Below are 14,693 nucleotides of genomic sequence, written 5' to 3'. Positions count from 1 at the left end.
CTGTTAGCTGAGATTTGTGCACTAATGTTTATGGCAGCATTATTCACCATTGCAAGAACATGGAAACAGCCCAAATGTCTAACCACAAACGAATGGATTAAGAAATTATGGTACATTCACACAATGGAATACTATGCAGCACACAGGAGCAGTGATTTTTGTAAATTATTACCTAACTTGGGAGGAACTGGAGAGCATTATGTTGAGTGAACTAAACTCAGTCCCACAGGGATAAACGTTGTATAAAACCATTATTGTAGAATGAGTATAAAGACCCAAGAGAGGTGGGAGGGGGTTGAAGAAGGGGATGAGGATGTGCAGGGGGAAGAGGGAGATTAATCATGGGGTTGTACAATTTGATGGGGGCAGGGTGAGGGAAATGGAAAGAATTTGCTCTTTAAAATGATGCATTCAAATTTTTAAAATAAACAAGTAGAAAATTTTAAAAATCATTTGAGAAAAAATTAAGAACACACTCACAAAAAAGAAAAAAAAATCCTAGCCTCGCAGGAGAGACTTGGTTTTATCCTCTCAAAGACAGACTTACTTGTTTTCTTGGTACTTTCCATGGTATGGCCAGCACCACAATTCGAAGGCATCAATTCTTCTTCTGTCATCTTTAGTCATTGCTCAGCTCTCTGATGCATAGCAATAATTGAGAATACCATGATCTGGATTAGGCATACCTTAGTCTCTAGACTGACATCATTGCTTTTCAGCACTCTGGAGAGATCCCCGACAGTGGATTTTCCCAATGCAATTGACTGCTGATGTTAAGAGTGTTAGGATCAATTCCAAAATCAATCTCCATAATAGTCTATGTGTTTCCTACTGCCAAAGGGGCCCTTTAGAGTAGTGAGAGAAGATCTTCACCCTGAAAGCCACAGCGTCCCTTTTCAGCAGGAAGTAGCTAAGCGAACACGCCATCCCCCTTTCCTTATGAATCAGGGTGAAGTCTCTTTCAGGGAGGAATGATAGGGAATGGCAAAGGATACACTGACAAAGGAGATTAATCAGAACTGGCTTTGACAAGCACTGTGGCAATTGGACAATTAAAACAGACATTCGGGGTGGGGGGGAAGAAGAACGAACTGGGGAGGAGGGTAGAGAAAACAGTGCAACCGTAAATGAATGAGAACCCAAAATCTCTGTAAATGTCCATTAAAACTAATAAAATTTAATAATAATTTTTAAAAAGTGTTAGGATCATTTAAATTATTGTTACTAGTAGCAAAATCAAATGGTTAATGTGTTAAGTTACAACCATAAGATACCAATTTAAGTCTTTAACATACATCAAAACCCTTTGAATTTTTTTTTAATTGTTAAAAAAAAATTTATGGGGATCTGAGGGAGAAAGGGGTGGGAGTAGAAGGGTAAGAATGGGTGGTGATAAAATCCCAGAGTTGCACAATTTGGTCAGTAGAGGGAGTGGGCAAAGGAAATGAGAAAGATCCAGCAGGGACGCAGGGACAGAGTAATGGTAGGCATAGTCCAACAGTGATACCTTTTTCATTTGTGGGTTTTCCATTTGGGAATAAGGGCACAGACTCTCTGGCTGCTTCATGCTGAATAGGGGTGTTAAGCTGAAGGGGAAGGGCAGTCCATTTTAACATTTTACTGGTGGTCTTGAGTTGAAGCTACATGCCTTCTTGTTCGGTTAGAAGATATTTTCATGACATTTTCTGCCCTCTAGACTGCAAGGTGTTTTATGTGAATGAGCCCAGTGGGAGTGGCTGGCTGAACTGTGAGGCTCCATCCACCTCCGCTTCCTTAGCTGGCAGTTATATTTCCCTTTTGTAGCAATCTGCTTCTTTGAAGATTACAGAATTTCAGATTTGAAACCATATAGACAGTTGTAATTTATCTGTGTGGGCTGATGTGATTTGGAACTTACTCAACAGCAATAGGTCCCCTACCCCCTGTTAAATGCAAAGTTCATAAACTGTGAACAAGCTGACCCTACTAATTCCAACTCATGGCTACCTGGCAATCAATGCTGTTGTTGTTAGATGCTGTCAAGTTGATTATGACTCATAGTAACCCTATGAACAGCAGATCTGTACCATCCTCATGACCTCCAATATACTTAGCCCATTGTTATAATCACTTGGTCAGTCCATCTGTTGAGTATCTTCCTCTCTTTCTCTGAGTCTATCACCTTTCTTTTTTCCCCCACAAATAATAATTTTTATTTGTCATTATTAAAAATCTGAATTTTAAACAGATTCTTGAACTGGTGGCTCATAGCCATGAGCTCTTTCAATTTTAGCACCCATCTCCAATAGCTTTTCCAGAGCTTCACCATGAAGCTCCATGAGTTTGCCCAATACAAACTTGGGCTTCTTCAGCATTTTTACTTTTCTAACAAATACATCATGGAGAGGATAAATAGACTGGCAAGCCTTTTCTATGTCTTTCCTATTGCTGTCTGGAATCAATTTATTGACCTCCTCTTTCAAGTCATTTGCACCTCTGAGGTCATGATTTCCATCATTTTCTTCCGGGTTTGGCAGACCTGTTGGTGCTGAGTATAAGATGTCTTCCGAACACAAAACAGATGAAGCAAATAACCGTCAGTAGTATTGACATCAACATGAGCTTCAATCATGGTCTGCCATTTTTTGACCATAGAGCACATTTTGTCACGAGTAAGATTCATGCCATGGAAGTCGGTGAGGCAGTTTTTGCCTTGAACATCCTCAGTAATTAGCTTAAATTTTCTAAATGCAACCTCATAATTTTGCAAATTAGCAAGGATTACTTCCAAAACACCATCCTTGAATCCATCAGATGCAATTTTGATTCCTTGAGCCCTGGTGACTAGTGTCTTCCCATTATTTCTTATATTGAACATTGCTGGCACCTTAACATCACACCAATCTTTCTTATAAATTGGATCAACAACTTTCCTCTTGGCTTCTTTTTTGCCACCTTTTGTAAGGTGCTTGTTTTTGCCGGCCACCATGGTGGTACCCAGAGAGCGCAAAGGGCTGATTCTATCACCTTTCTAAGCATGATGTCTTTTTCAAAAGACTGGCCACTCCTAACAACACGCCAAAAGTATATGAGAAAAAGTTTCATCATCCTTGTCTCTAAAGAGCACCCTGGTTGCACTTGCTCCAAGACATATTTATTTGTTCTTTGGACAGTCCATTTAGTACTCTCCAACACCACAGTTCGTAGGCATCAATTCTTCTATCATCCATAGTCACTGTCCAACTTTCAGATGCATAGCAAATAATTGTTAAAGCCCATAAATTGGATCAAGCTTATCCCTTGGTAAACATATGATTGGTTTTTATATCTTTTTTTTTTTGCTTTTATGAATAACACTGCAATAGATAATGTTGTTGTTGTTGTTGTTATGTGCCATCAAGTCACCTGCAACTCATAGAGACAACAGCTCTGAAGCCTGCCCTGTGTTAAGGTAGTCTTATTGAGTCCAACACACCTAATCCCATTGCCCTCGTTACTGAATCTATCAATCTCATCCAGGGTCTTCCTCTCCTGCACTGTCCCTCCACATTCCTAGCATGCTGTTCTTCTCCCAGGATTGGTCCCTCCTGGCCACATGCCCAAAGTATGTGATATGGAGCTTCAAAATCCTTGCTTTTGAAAAGAAACTTGGTTTCACCCTCTCCAAAACAGACTGATTTGTTTTCTTTGCGATTAATGGTATATTCAGGACTCTTTTCCAGCACCACAACTCAAAGGCAACAATTCTTCTTCTGTCATCCTTAGTCATTGTCCAGCTCCTTGGTGCATAGGAAGTAATTGCAAAGACCATGGACTGGATCAGGCACACCTTAGTCTCTAGACTGACACTATTGCTTCTCAGTATCTTGGAAAGGTCCTGACAGTAGATTTCCCTAATGCAATCTGCCTTTTGACTGCCTGACTGCTGATGCCAAGAGTGTTGGTTATGGAGTCAAGCAAGCTGTAACTGTTAACAACCTCAGTCTCTTCTCCATCCATGATAGTGCTGCCAATTGGCCCAGTGATAGAATACATAAATCTGTCCCCAACACTACTTTGGGGACTTAGGATGCATACCTAGAAGTGGAAATGATGGGTAACACTGTGGTTCTGTTTCTAACTTTTTAAAGAATTATCATTCTGTCTTCCCCAATTTTCCATTTCCCATCCCATTTTCCATCCCAACCAACAGTAGGGTTTTGATCTCTTTGCTAACATTTGGTATTTTCATTTTTTATCTTTGTCAGTCCAGCAGAGGTGAGGCCACATCTCACTGTGGATCTGATCTGCATCTCTCCTCAGGGAGCACTGGTGCCATAGTTGATAGGAAGTTGCCCTTCTCTTCTAACCCAAAGTTGGTACCTCTCTGACATTTCAAATCCACCAGCAACTCTGCAGTACAAAGAGTGACAATCTCCTCCTGTGTGATTTATAACCTCTGAAAACCTGCTTGGAGAATCAGCTATGAACTGGTTCCAACTCATCAGCAATGAATGTTTTAAATGTATGATTGTAATTAGAGAGTTCTGGTGGCCTAGTGGCAAGAAGCCGCACTGCAATCCCGAGACATGCGGTTTGAGGCCACCACTTGCTCTGTGGGAAAAGGGTGTGCAATCTCTTCCTGAGTGATTAACTGCCTCTGAAAACCCGCTGGAGGGTCAGCTATGAGTCAGTTCCAACTCAATGGCACATAGCAGCAGCAATCAAATAACTATCTTTTTTTAACTCAGCAAAGTTAAAATAGAAAAACCTAAGTGTAATGATGCTCATAAAATGCTTACCTACCACAAAGTTATTGCTCAAAATTTTTCTCAAGTAATCTCCATTTTATTAACTTAATAACTGAGCAATAAAGAGAACTTGCTTATATTTTGTGTGGAATTTTAAAATGCCTGTAGAAGTTCTTCTAACTCAATGATTTCTTTTAAAATCACTAAAGAAATTGCCATAGTGGCAGGGGATGAAGGAGACAGTCAAGGTATCAAATTCTGTATGATTCAAGGAAACACATTCAGACTGAGTGTCTATTCATTCTGTGACTTCTTCCATATGCAAAACTAGAAACAGGTTGCCATGGAGCCACTCAGACTAAAGTAACCCCATGTGTGTCAGAGTAGAACTGTGTCCCACAGGGTTTTCAGTGGCTGGCTTCTTGGCAATAGACTTCCAGTCCTTTCTTCTGAGGCACCTCTGGGTGAACTTGAGCGTTTCCGTGAGCAGCTGTGCTTGTTAACTGTTTGCATCACCAGCAACTCTTCTTCTCTAAGTGGTCATGTTGTTCATTTCCATCAAGTTGTAACTGACTCACAGCCGAGCCTCCAGTGGGGCTTCAGAGGCTGTAAACAGCACAAGAATAGATTGTCCATCTTTCTCCTGCAGAACAGCTGAGAGATGCAAACCTTCTGTCCTGGAGTTGGTGGTGCGATTCCCTGCTCACTCAGTCACCAGTGCTCCCCCTTCCATAAATCCTTGTTTGCTGTGTGCCGCTGAGTTGAAACTGACTCATAGCTGATCCTTCACTGGGTTTCCAGAGGTAGTTAATCACATGGGAAGAGATTATCTAGACTTCTTAAATATTCATAATTTAAAGAAACAACGAATACTCAAACCACAATAAAGTAAAATAAAAACTGAAGGTAGTATTCTAATTAGTATTTCTTCTAATTAGTTAAAACAATAGCCAACTCCTATTGAGTTAATTCTGACTCATGGTGACCCTTGATTGGGTCTCTGAGACTGAAGCTGAACAGAGGCAGATTGCTTCACCCTTCTTCCATAGAGTAGGGGGTGGATTTGAACAGACGACCTTTTTTCTAGCAGGTTGATCCTAAAGGCAGCAAACATTTTTTGGAAGCCCGAACCTTCGATGGCAGGGCCATTGTTAGTGTCCTTCCTGCTCACCCAGTCCAACCACCTCTTGGATTTCCACCACCTTCACCATGCGCTCCATTTAAATCTGCTGAGCAACCTAGTATAACTTTCTGGAAGACAGAGAACAACTTGTTCACATTCACCTGGTTAAAGGAGGGAGGATGGCTTCTGTCCTACCTCATCCTCTCACAGAGAACACACGTTGGTTTAAGCACCACTCTGGTGCCCTGCTAGCAAGAAGCTGTGCTGTCATCCTGAAGGCACATGGTTCGAGACCACCAGCTCTGTGGGAGCAGGATGGGCAGTCACCTCCAGTGTGACTAACTGCCTCTGAAAACTCACCAGTTGGTCAGTTCTGACTTGACAGTACAAAACAATACAATTTCTTCTACCTACAACTCTACTGAACCCAACTAAGTCTATGGCATGTGGCAGCCATCTTTATCTGTGTGTCTTCTCAGCCCAGAGACCTGAAAGGGTCTGGCCAGGGTCACACAGCAGCTCACAAGGCCAGGGTTGGTTTTGAAGTGGGTCGTTTGGTTCTCGATGCAGATTTCACTCCTCCCACTCATCGTCCTTGAGTTGGAACCAATTCATAGCCAACCTTCCTGTAGATTTTCAGGGCCTGTAAATCATACAGGGTTTCTTGTATTTGGGAGAATTTCCAGATTGCCTGTATTTCTCCCATGGAGCAACTGGTGGGTTCAAACCATCATCTGCCTTAGAGTTGGAAGCCCCCAGGATGTCCTAGCAACCAACCCAGTGGCACAGCTGTGAAATGGAAACCGACAGGGTGGTTCTTTCATGAGCAGCCGCTGGAGTCCCTGGAGGCAGTTAATTTAAAAGGTGGAGGTTCAAACCCTCCGGAAGTACCTGGGGAGATAGGCCCAATGATCTGCTCCAAAAAGATCCTCTAAGATCCCATGGAGCAGTTTCCACATCCACGTGGCTGCTATGGGCTGGAACCTGACTAGACAGCAACTAATCACAACAAGTAACATTGACAGGAACCATTCTCATTCCCACCCCCCGCCACCTCTGCCACTGACTTACCTTCCTTGACTTCATCCTGGAGAGACTCTTCTGTCTCCTACAAAAACTGTGTTCAGTGAGAACTGCTGGAGTCACACATGTATCAGTCTGTGCAAAAGAAGACAAGGGCCAGGAAAGCCTCTGAAGGGCCCTGGGATTCTCATGATTTCAAATGGATAAATGTCCTCAGAGTACAAGGACTCACAGCTTAATTCAATCTTCTAACCCCCATTTCATCATTTAATTCTTATGACAGACACCCTATGGCTGGGACAGTTATTCATTTAGTTCCTACTCACCTCCTCCAAGCTCACACACACACACACATGCACACGTGCACACACAACATGCACACGCTATTTTTTTTCCATGCACACACTTTTGTTTATTTAGTTAGTGTTAAATCCCAGAATTAGCTCAGGGTTTGTTTAGTACAGTGGTTTAAAGCAGGAGTGTCAGACCAAAGTGTTCTATCAACTGGATCTAATCATCGTGTGGCCAGAGGCAAGCCACTCAACTCATTCCTAAAACCCCACCACCAACCCACTTTCTCACCTACACAAACAAATATAAATAAACAGAAGGAAGTCAGCTATAAAGCCCTTAGCACCTACCTGGTTCTCCTGAAGCTCTCGGTAAATAGCTGAGTTGTGTTTACTAGTTTAATCATGAAGTAGATTATCATCTACACTGAGAAGCCCCAGGTCACTGAGGATCAAGCTACTAAACAAGGCTAATTCTCACAGATGCCACCAGGAGCCAGGACCTCATGTTAAAATCTCGCCAGACCTTCATCCACCCCCTTCCTTTGCTTCAGGCCTCAAGCAAAGGGATGCACTTCAGGGGAGAGGGGAAGTTCTATTGTTGCACATGAGACCTCAACCATCCACAGGTGCCACAGCTGTGGCCCCGCTAACTTTACACACACCTTTCCCAGGGAAGACTACTGCAAAGTCTCACCACCATTCCCCAGAAAAGCTTGCATCCTGTAAAAGGTTCTGAAAATATACACTAAAGACTAATAAATGATAGTATCCAACTCTTGTGATAACATCACAGGCTGCATAGCCCAGGCTGTTGCATAGTCCAGCTGCATTAGGCTGCTGCATCAGACTGCTTTATTTTCCAGGCCGCTTCATTGCCCAGGCTGCTGCATCGCACATGCTGCTGCATCATCCAGGCTGCATTGGATTACTGCATCAGGCTACTGCACTGCCCATGTGGCTGCATCGCCCAGGCTGCTGCATCAAAGATGCCAGAAGCAAGAAGACAGGACTTTTGATCCATTTTGTGGGTCTCCCCAGGTAAGGTTTATGGGGTGAGACACCCCTCTAGAGGCAGAAGCACACACTAAGGGAGCCGTTCCTCTGTTCTCACCCAAGGGAGGCAATTTTAGATTTAGGGGGATGCCATCAATTGTGCTCAGATTCCTGATTAACGTTCCACTAGATTCCCAAGGCTGTCAATCTTAATAAGGAAAGGAGATTGCTCTTTTTCTCTTCCTCAGAGCTGCAGGGGGATTCGAACCACCAGAGATGCACAGCCTTTTGGTTAGCAGCATGATACTCTATGAACTATGCCACCAGGGCAAGGGGTAGTCTAGGATACAATTGGGAATGAATTACCATCCTGCTCACATCTACTCTCTTCAATGGCTCATGTATATGTGTTAATCTAGTTATTTTTTTAATAATGTAGACGAGCACTTTCTAATTCATGAGCCAAAATAAAAGCAAGCCCACCTAAATATCAGACCCTCCCTAGTTCCCGTCTTTCCTCATGTTCATCTCTCTCTTTCTTCCCTTTCCTAAATGGTTGTGTTGAATCCATGTCTATATTTTGAGTACTTTTTATTTCTGTTGTGTTTCATTAGAAAAATAAAGGAGGTCATGCTGTTTGTAGCATTGTTGTCACTGTTGTGTGCTTTTGAGTCAGAACACTCGCTGGCTTTCCAGTGGGTTTTCAGAGGCTGTGAATCGCTCAGGAGGAGTCAGTCCATCTTTCTCTTGCAACTAGTAGCTGGTGGATCCAGACTGTGTGCCTTTAAGGCTGTCAGTTCAACTCCTTACCACTGGGTCAACAACATGCCCTCTTCTTTCATAGAATATATTCTGATATTCACTCACAGTGTTTAGTTCCTTAATTTTTAACTGTTGTATAATATTTATTCATTCATTTTTCTGATATTAAATTTTTTCGTTATTGTAAATAGTACCTGTGCATGCTTTTTTAGTATTGTTTTGGCTGTTGTTGCCATTATTATAACTATTATCTTGCAAAATCAGTCTCAGGTCTATCTCGGAGAGTGGAACTCCTGAATCACATCATTGTTGTAGGAACAGTTAAATTTGTTTCATCTCACGGCATGCTATGTACCACAGAACAAATCACTGTCTAGTCCAACACCAGCATCTTCACCATCATTGCCAACGTTGAGCCCAGTGTTGTCAGCCCACCTCATTGAAGGTCTACCTCTTTTCTGCTGACTCTTTACTTAAACAGGCATATTTTTCTCCAGGAATTGCCTCTCTGATAATATGTCTGTTGTTGTTGTTAGGTGTCTTTGAGTTGAGTACAACTCATAGCAACCCTATGAACAATGATCTGAACCCTGTCCTATCTTGTGCCATCCTGACAATCTCATGGCTGACCCTCCAGAGGGTTACCAAGGCTGTAAAATGCACAGAAAGAGAACACCCATCTTTCTCTTCAACGTCCAATTGTGGATTTGAACCAGGGCCCCCTTGAGGTAGAGGTGCCTCTGTTGCTGTTGCTATTGTTTTTAAGTGCCATCAAGTCAAGTACAATTTATAGCAACCCTATGAATAACAGATCTGAGCCCTGTCCTATCCTATGCCGTCCTTATCATCTCTGACACACTTGAGCTCATTGCTGCGATCCGCCTCCTCGAGGGTCTTCCTGTGGATGCCTCTAAGTGGGCTCAACCTGACGACTTTTGGTTAGTGATGTCTGTCCTTTTTTTGTTAAATGCCTGCTCAAGTCTTCCACATACTCTTCTCTTGGGTTGCTTGTAGGGTAAGTTTTTCTGGTATGTGAAATGGAAATTGTAAGGGAAATGGCTTAAAATGTAATTATTTTTTGGCAAGACTCAAAGCCTGAGGGACAGACCACATAAGATGCTGGATCTGAGAGAAAGGAGTTCAGAAAGTGTCTGAGCATGCAGTCCCGAGCAGACAGGGGCACCAGGCGGGGTGGTGGGCTGGGAACCGGACAGCCAGAGGAGCCACTACGTCAGATTAGCCCCTTCCTCACTTACAGGAGCAGAAATCCCGCACCTGCTGCCAGGCGCTTTCCAGCACCCCTCACTGCACCCAGCCAGGAGCCCCCACGCCTGCATGAAGGTCTGCTTTTGCTTCCGGTGGGAGCAGGAGAGCAGGTTCCCATTTCTACCCCAGCCACTTGGCAGCTGAAGTGCTCACTGCGGCTCAGCCTTCTAGCTTTTAGCAAAACGTTGAGTTTCCAGAGGTCTCTAAGCAGGGAGGAGCAGAACACCAAACACAGGCACAAATTTTCGAGTTCACACATACAAAACTGCAGGATCAGTGCTTTTAAGAAAACACATTGAAATTCAAGAGGTGATAAAGATAGAGGAAGCCAGGCGTGCTCACTGGCCCAGGAATGGCCACTTTCAGCCAAACTGTCTACTGCATCACCTGCCACCTCCTCCCCATGTCCTGTGGCTACAGCGAAGCCTCCCCCGAAGCCTCCCCCAGAGCCGGCCTGACCCAGATCCAAGGCAGTCACGTGCTGTACTTCCCAATATCTCCTGTTTAGTCTTACCTACCAGCAAACCAGCAGTCGCCAGCTTTTCCTTTTCCTTTTCCTTTTCCTTATCAATCCATTTCTTCTTTATGACCTCACAGGTCCCCAGGTGGCACAACAGTTAGTACTTGATTGTGGACCGAAAGGTTAGAGGCTCAAACTCTGCCAGCAGCGCAGCCAAGGAAAGGCCTGGCAATCTTTTGTCACAAAGATGACAGCCAGGAAATCCTCATGGTGTGGTTCTACTCTCACACAGGCACGTCATGGTCAGGGTTGACTTGACAGGGGCAGGTCTGGCTGTGGTGTGGTTACAGTTCTGTAAGTTTTTATCCACACTCCAACCCCACCAGCCTCAAACCCACTCTAATTGGTTTGTCAGTAATGGTGCTTGCCCATGACCTACCTCCTTTGGGATCAAGTGAGCTCAGGCCTTGTGGTCACCTGAGCCACCGCACCACAAAGGGGACATTGTACCTTGAGTTGATGGTGAAGTCTCCAGCATTCCTAACTTTAAATGAAAATGCTTTGAGAAGTGGTTTTAGCTTTTAATTTTGATATGTTTGGATTTTGGACTTTTTATTGTGGTTTGGGTGAAAATTTACAAAGCAACTTCATTTTCCATTCAGCAGTTTATACAGGTTTTGTTTCATGACCTTGGTCACAAGCCCCTCTTGTGTAACAGCCCTCTTCTCACTTCCTCCTGAAGTTTCCAGTTTCCATTTGTCCTTTTCCTGGCCCTTCCTGCCTCCTAAGCTTTGGGTTTGGGCAAATGCTGCCCTTTTGGTCTTGCATGCCCGACTGTACTGTGAGAAGGGGTTTGAAACGTTTAAAATCATGTTTTCCTACAATATCACAAGCTGGCTTGTGCTTATCTGAAAAGCTGTTAAAAGCTGACCGATAGGCTGGGTCACCCCAATACAGTGAGGTCAGTTTTAAGCTGGAAGCCAGGAAGTGTGTATTTTCTGGGTTCTGCACAGTGCAGGGTGCATCTACTCAACAGAAACAGGGCTTGGGGGAGCTTCTGGGGACACACAGACCCCTACAACCACGTAGTGTCCACCAAGACAGACCTCACAGAGAGCTGCAGGGGCCACTGGGGTCTGGGCTATCAAGGCTCCCCACAGCCCAGCCTTATCAACAGGTCATTGAGCCTTATTCTGATTAGCCAAGTACTTTATAATCATTTACTAGTAGACCTTTTCCATCATCCACAGCCATCGCCAGATATGTGGAAATGGAATATTTGGATAGGGAGTGAGCCAATTTTATGCAAGGTTTATATGCAAATATGGGTGCAACCATAGAGACCAAGCTTACTTTATTCCTAGGAAATAATTTTCAACTTAGCTAAGTGTAAAGGTATGCCCTTGAACCATAGAACTAAGGCAGCCAGTCAGCCCACTCCATTTGGCAGTGATGTTAGGATCCATCGTCCTAAGAGCAATGAGTTTGCATCAACTTCTTCATGAATCCTACTCCTAACCTCTTGATGTGCTCATGGTGATTGGGAGAGTCAGTAGGGATCCATCATAGCTGGCCCCCAAAAGGTGAAGCCAAATGATAAAACTGTGGAGCAAACGGCCACCATGGCTGTGATAATACCCCATCTTTCGAAACACCAACAGATAGACATTCAAACCCTACTCCCAACTTCATTGTATCTTTTCACTGTTGTTGACATTTTCATAGCCTTTCCATTGCCATTTCTCTGTGCTGTTGTATAGAATTTTGTGCTCTATTTTCTGAAAGAAGTGTGTATTATCTCTTAAATGGAACCAATGGAATGCATTTTCATTCAAGTCATTTTTCAATATATAGAAACCACATGTGTTGGTGATCACTATACTCATTTATGTACCACCACATGCGTTATAGGATACAATTGTAGAAAATAGCTCACAATCAATTTGAGAAAGATTTTACATGCTCTAGCAACTCTTGGACAGTTACTTTTCCATTTTCTGGCCACAATTTTACATCACACATTTCCACTGCAGACACTGACTAGTGAGCTTTCTTACGAATCCTATCTGCACATCTCTAAACTAAGGGCCAAGGTACTGGAAGGTGCCAGGTGCCAGGAAGATCATTTACACAAAAATTATGACACATTCTTATTTCACTATCTGAAATGGAAACTGAAAAGACAATAAAAGTAGTTACTTGGTAACTGAGAATCTGCACTCTACTGATTATGAGTAGCCAAATCTTAATGGCTTCATTCAACATGTTCATTTATTCATTATGCATCTATTAAATGGCATTACGTGCCAGCTCCAGACATTGCCAAGATGAAGAGGAACCTTGTTCCGCGGTACTTCATTTTCCAGTGACCGTGCAGACAAGAGGCTGATAAACGACAGCCCACAGGACAAACCCAGTCTACCACCTGTTTTTATAAAGTTTTCTTGAAACATGGGGATGCTCACTGGTTTTTGTGTTGCCTATGACTGTTTCCACACTCCAGTAACAGATTTGAGTATCCTCAACAAATACTGTATGGCCTAGAGTTTACAATATACAATCTTATACAGGAAAAGTCTGGCAACTTCTGCTAGAGAAAGATGCTGCTGTTGTTACTAGTTGCTGTCCTATTGACTCCAACTCATAAGAACCCTATAACCCAGTGCACAAGAGAACAAGACACAACCTTGTCCTGCACTATCCTCAGAGATTCTTTTTTAATTGAGATTTTAATGAAAGTTTATACAAAAACTTGGATTGCCATTCATTCATTGTTGCATATTTTCCTCCCTGGCCCCCTCCCTCCCAGTTTGCTTTTTTCCTTTGGAAAAAAAATTCTTTCATTGTTATACAGCCGCCCCCAAAAACCACTTTACTATGCCACTATTATTCTAGACTCTTGTCATGCCAAATAATACCTAGTCATATATTCCTTTTATACAGTTCTCTCCCTTGTCTGTTTCAATGCAGTATACATTATTTATCCCTCTTTTCTTAGTATTCCCCCAAGCCCCATGTCAGTCCTGTTTTATAATAGTGGTATTATGCAGTATTTGTCTTTTTGCGACTGAGATATTTCGCTCAGCATAATGTCCTCCAAGGTCACCCATTTGTATAATATTTGCTGAGTTCTTTGTTTTTCAGTGCTGCAAAGTATTCCATTGTGTGAATATACCAGAACTTCTCTATCCATTCATTTGTTGATGGACTCTTGGGTTGTTTCCATCTCTTTGCTATGGTGAAAAATGCAGCAATAAACATGGGTGTGCATATATCTGTTTGGGTGGCAGTTCTAATTTCTTTAGAGTATATTTCCAGTAGTGGAATTGGTGGATCAAATGGTATTTCTATTTCCAGCTTTTTTGAGAAAGCGTCATATTGCCTTCCAGAGTGGTTGCATCATTTTGTACTCCCACCAACAGTGAATAAGGGTTCCAGTTTCTCCACAACCTCACCAGCAATTGTTGTTTGCTGTTCTGTTGAATTTTGCTATTGTTACTGGGGTGAGATGATAGCTCATAGTTGTTTTGATTTGCATCTCTCTTAGAGCTAGGGATTTTAAACATTTCTTGTGCGTTCGCCATCTGAATGTCTTGTTTGGTGAAGTGAGAGATTGATTCTGACACAACAGGCACTTAACAACAACAGAGAATACCACAGGGCTTCTTAATGTTGTTGTTAGGTGCCATTGAGTCAAGTAAGATCCGTAGTGACCCTATAAACAACACATTTGAACTCTGTCCTATCCTATGCCATCCTAACACTTCTTGACACACGGGAGCCCATTGCAGCAGTCACCGTGTTAATTCACCTGGTTGACAGTCTTCCTCTCCTTCACTGATACTCCCCCCACTGATGTCCCTATCCAAGGAATAGCATATTCTAGAAATATGACAGAAGTATATATATAAAAAAAAATGAAACCTTATTATCTTTGCCTCCAAAGAGCACTCTGGCTGTACTTTCTCCAAGACATATTTTTTGTTGTTGTTCTTTTGGCCATCCATTGATGTTCAGTACTCTTCTCCAACACTGCAACTGAAAGGCATCAATTCTTCTCTTGT

The 14,693-nt window shown here is 42.8% G+C and overlaps 1 pseudogene; it reads right to left on the bottom strand.

Moving 5' to 3' along the window:
* Positions 1 to 2,219: 2,219 nt before the first annotated feature.
* On the bottom strand, positions 2,220 to 2,968 carry LOC102859952 (annotated as a pseudogene).
* Between the last annotated feature and the right edge of the window lie 11,725 nt (positions 2,969 to 14,693).

Source organism: Elephantulus edwardii, unplaced genomic scaffold, assembly GCF_000299155.1.
Source record: "Elephantulus edwardii isolate Elephantulus edwardi_28Jun2011 unplaced genomic scaffold, EleEdw1.0 scaffold00307, whole genome shotgun sequence".
Taxonomy (NCBI): Eukaryota; Metazoa; Chordata; class Mammalia; order Macroscelidea; family Macroscelididae; genus Elephantulus; species Elephantulus edwardii.
The sequence above is the reverse complement of the archived record's forward strand: the minus strand, read 5'-3'. Positions and strand labels throughout refer to the sequence as shown.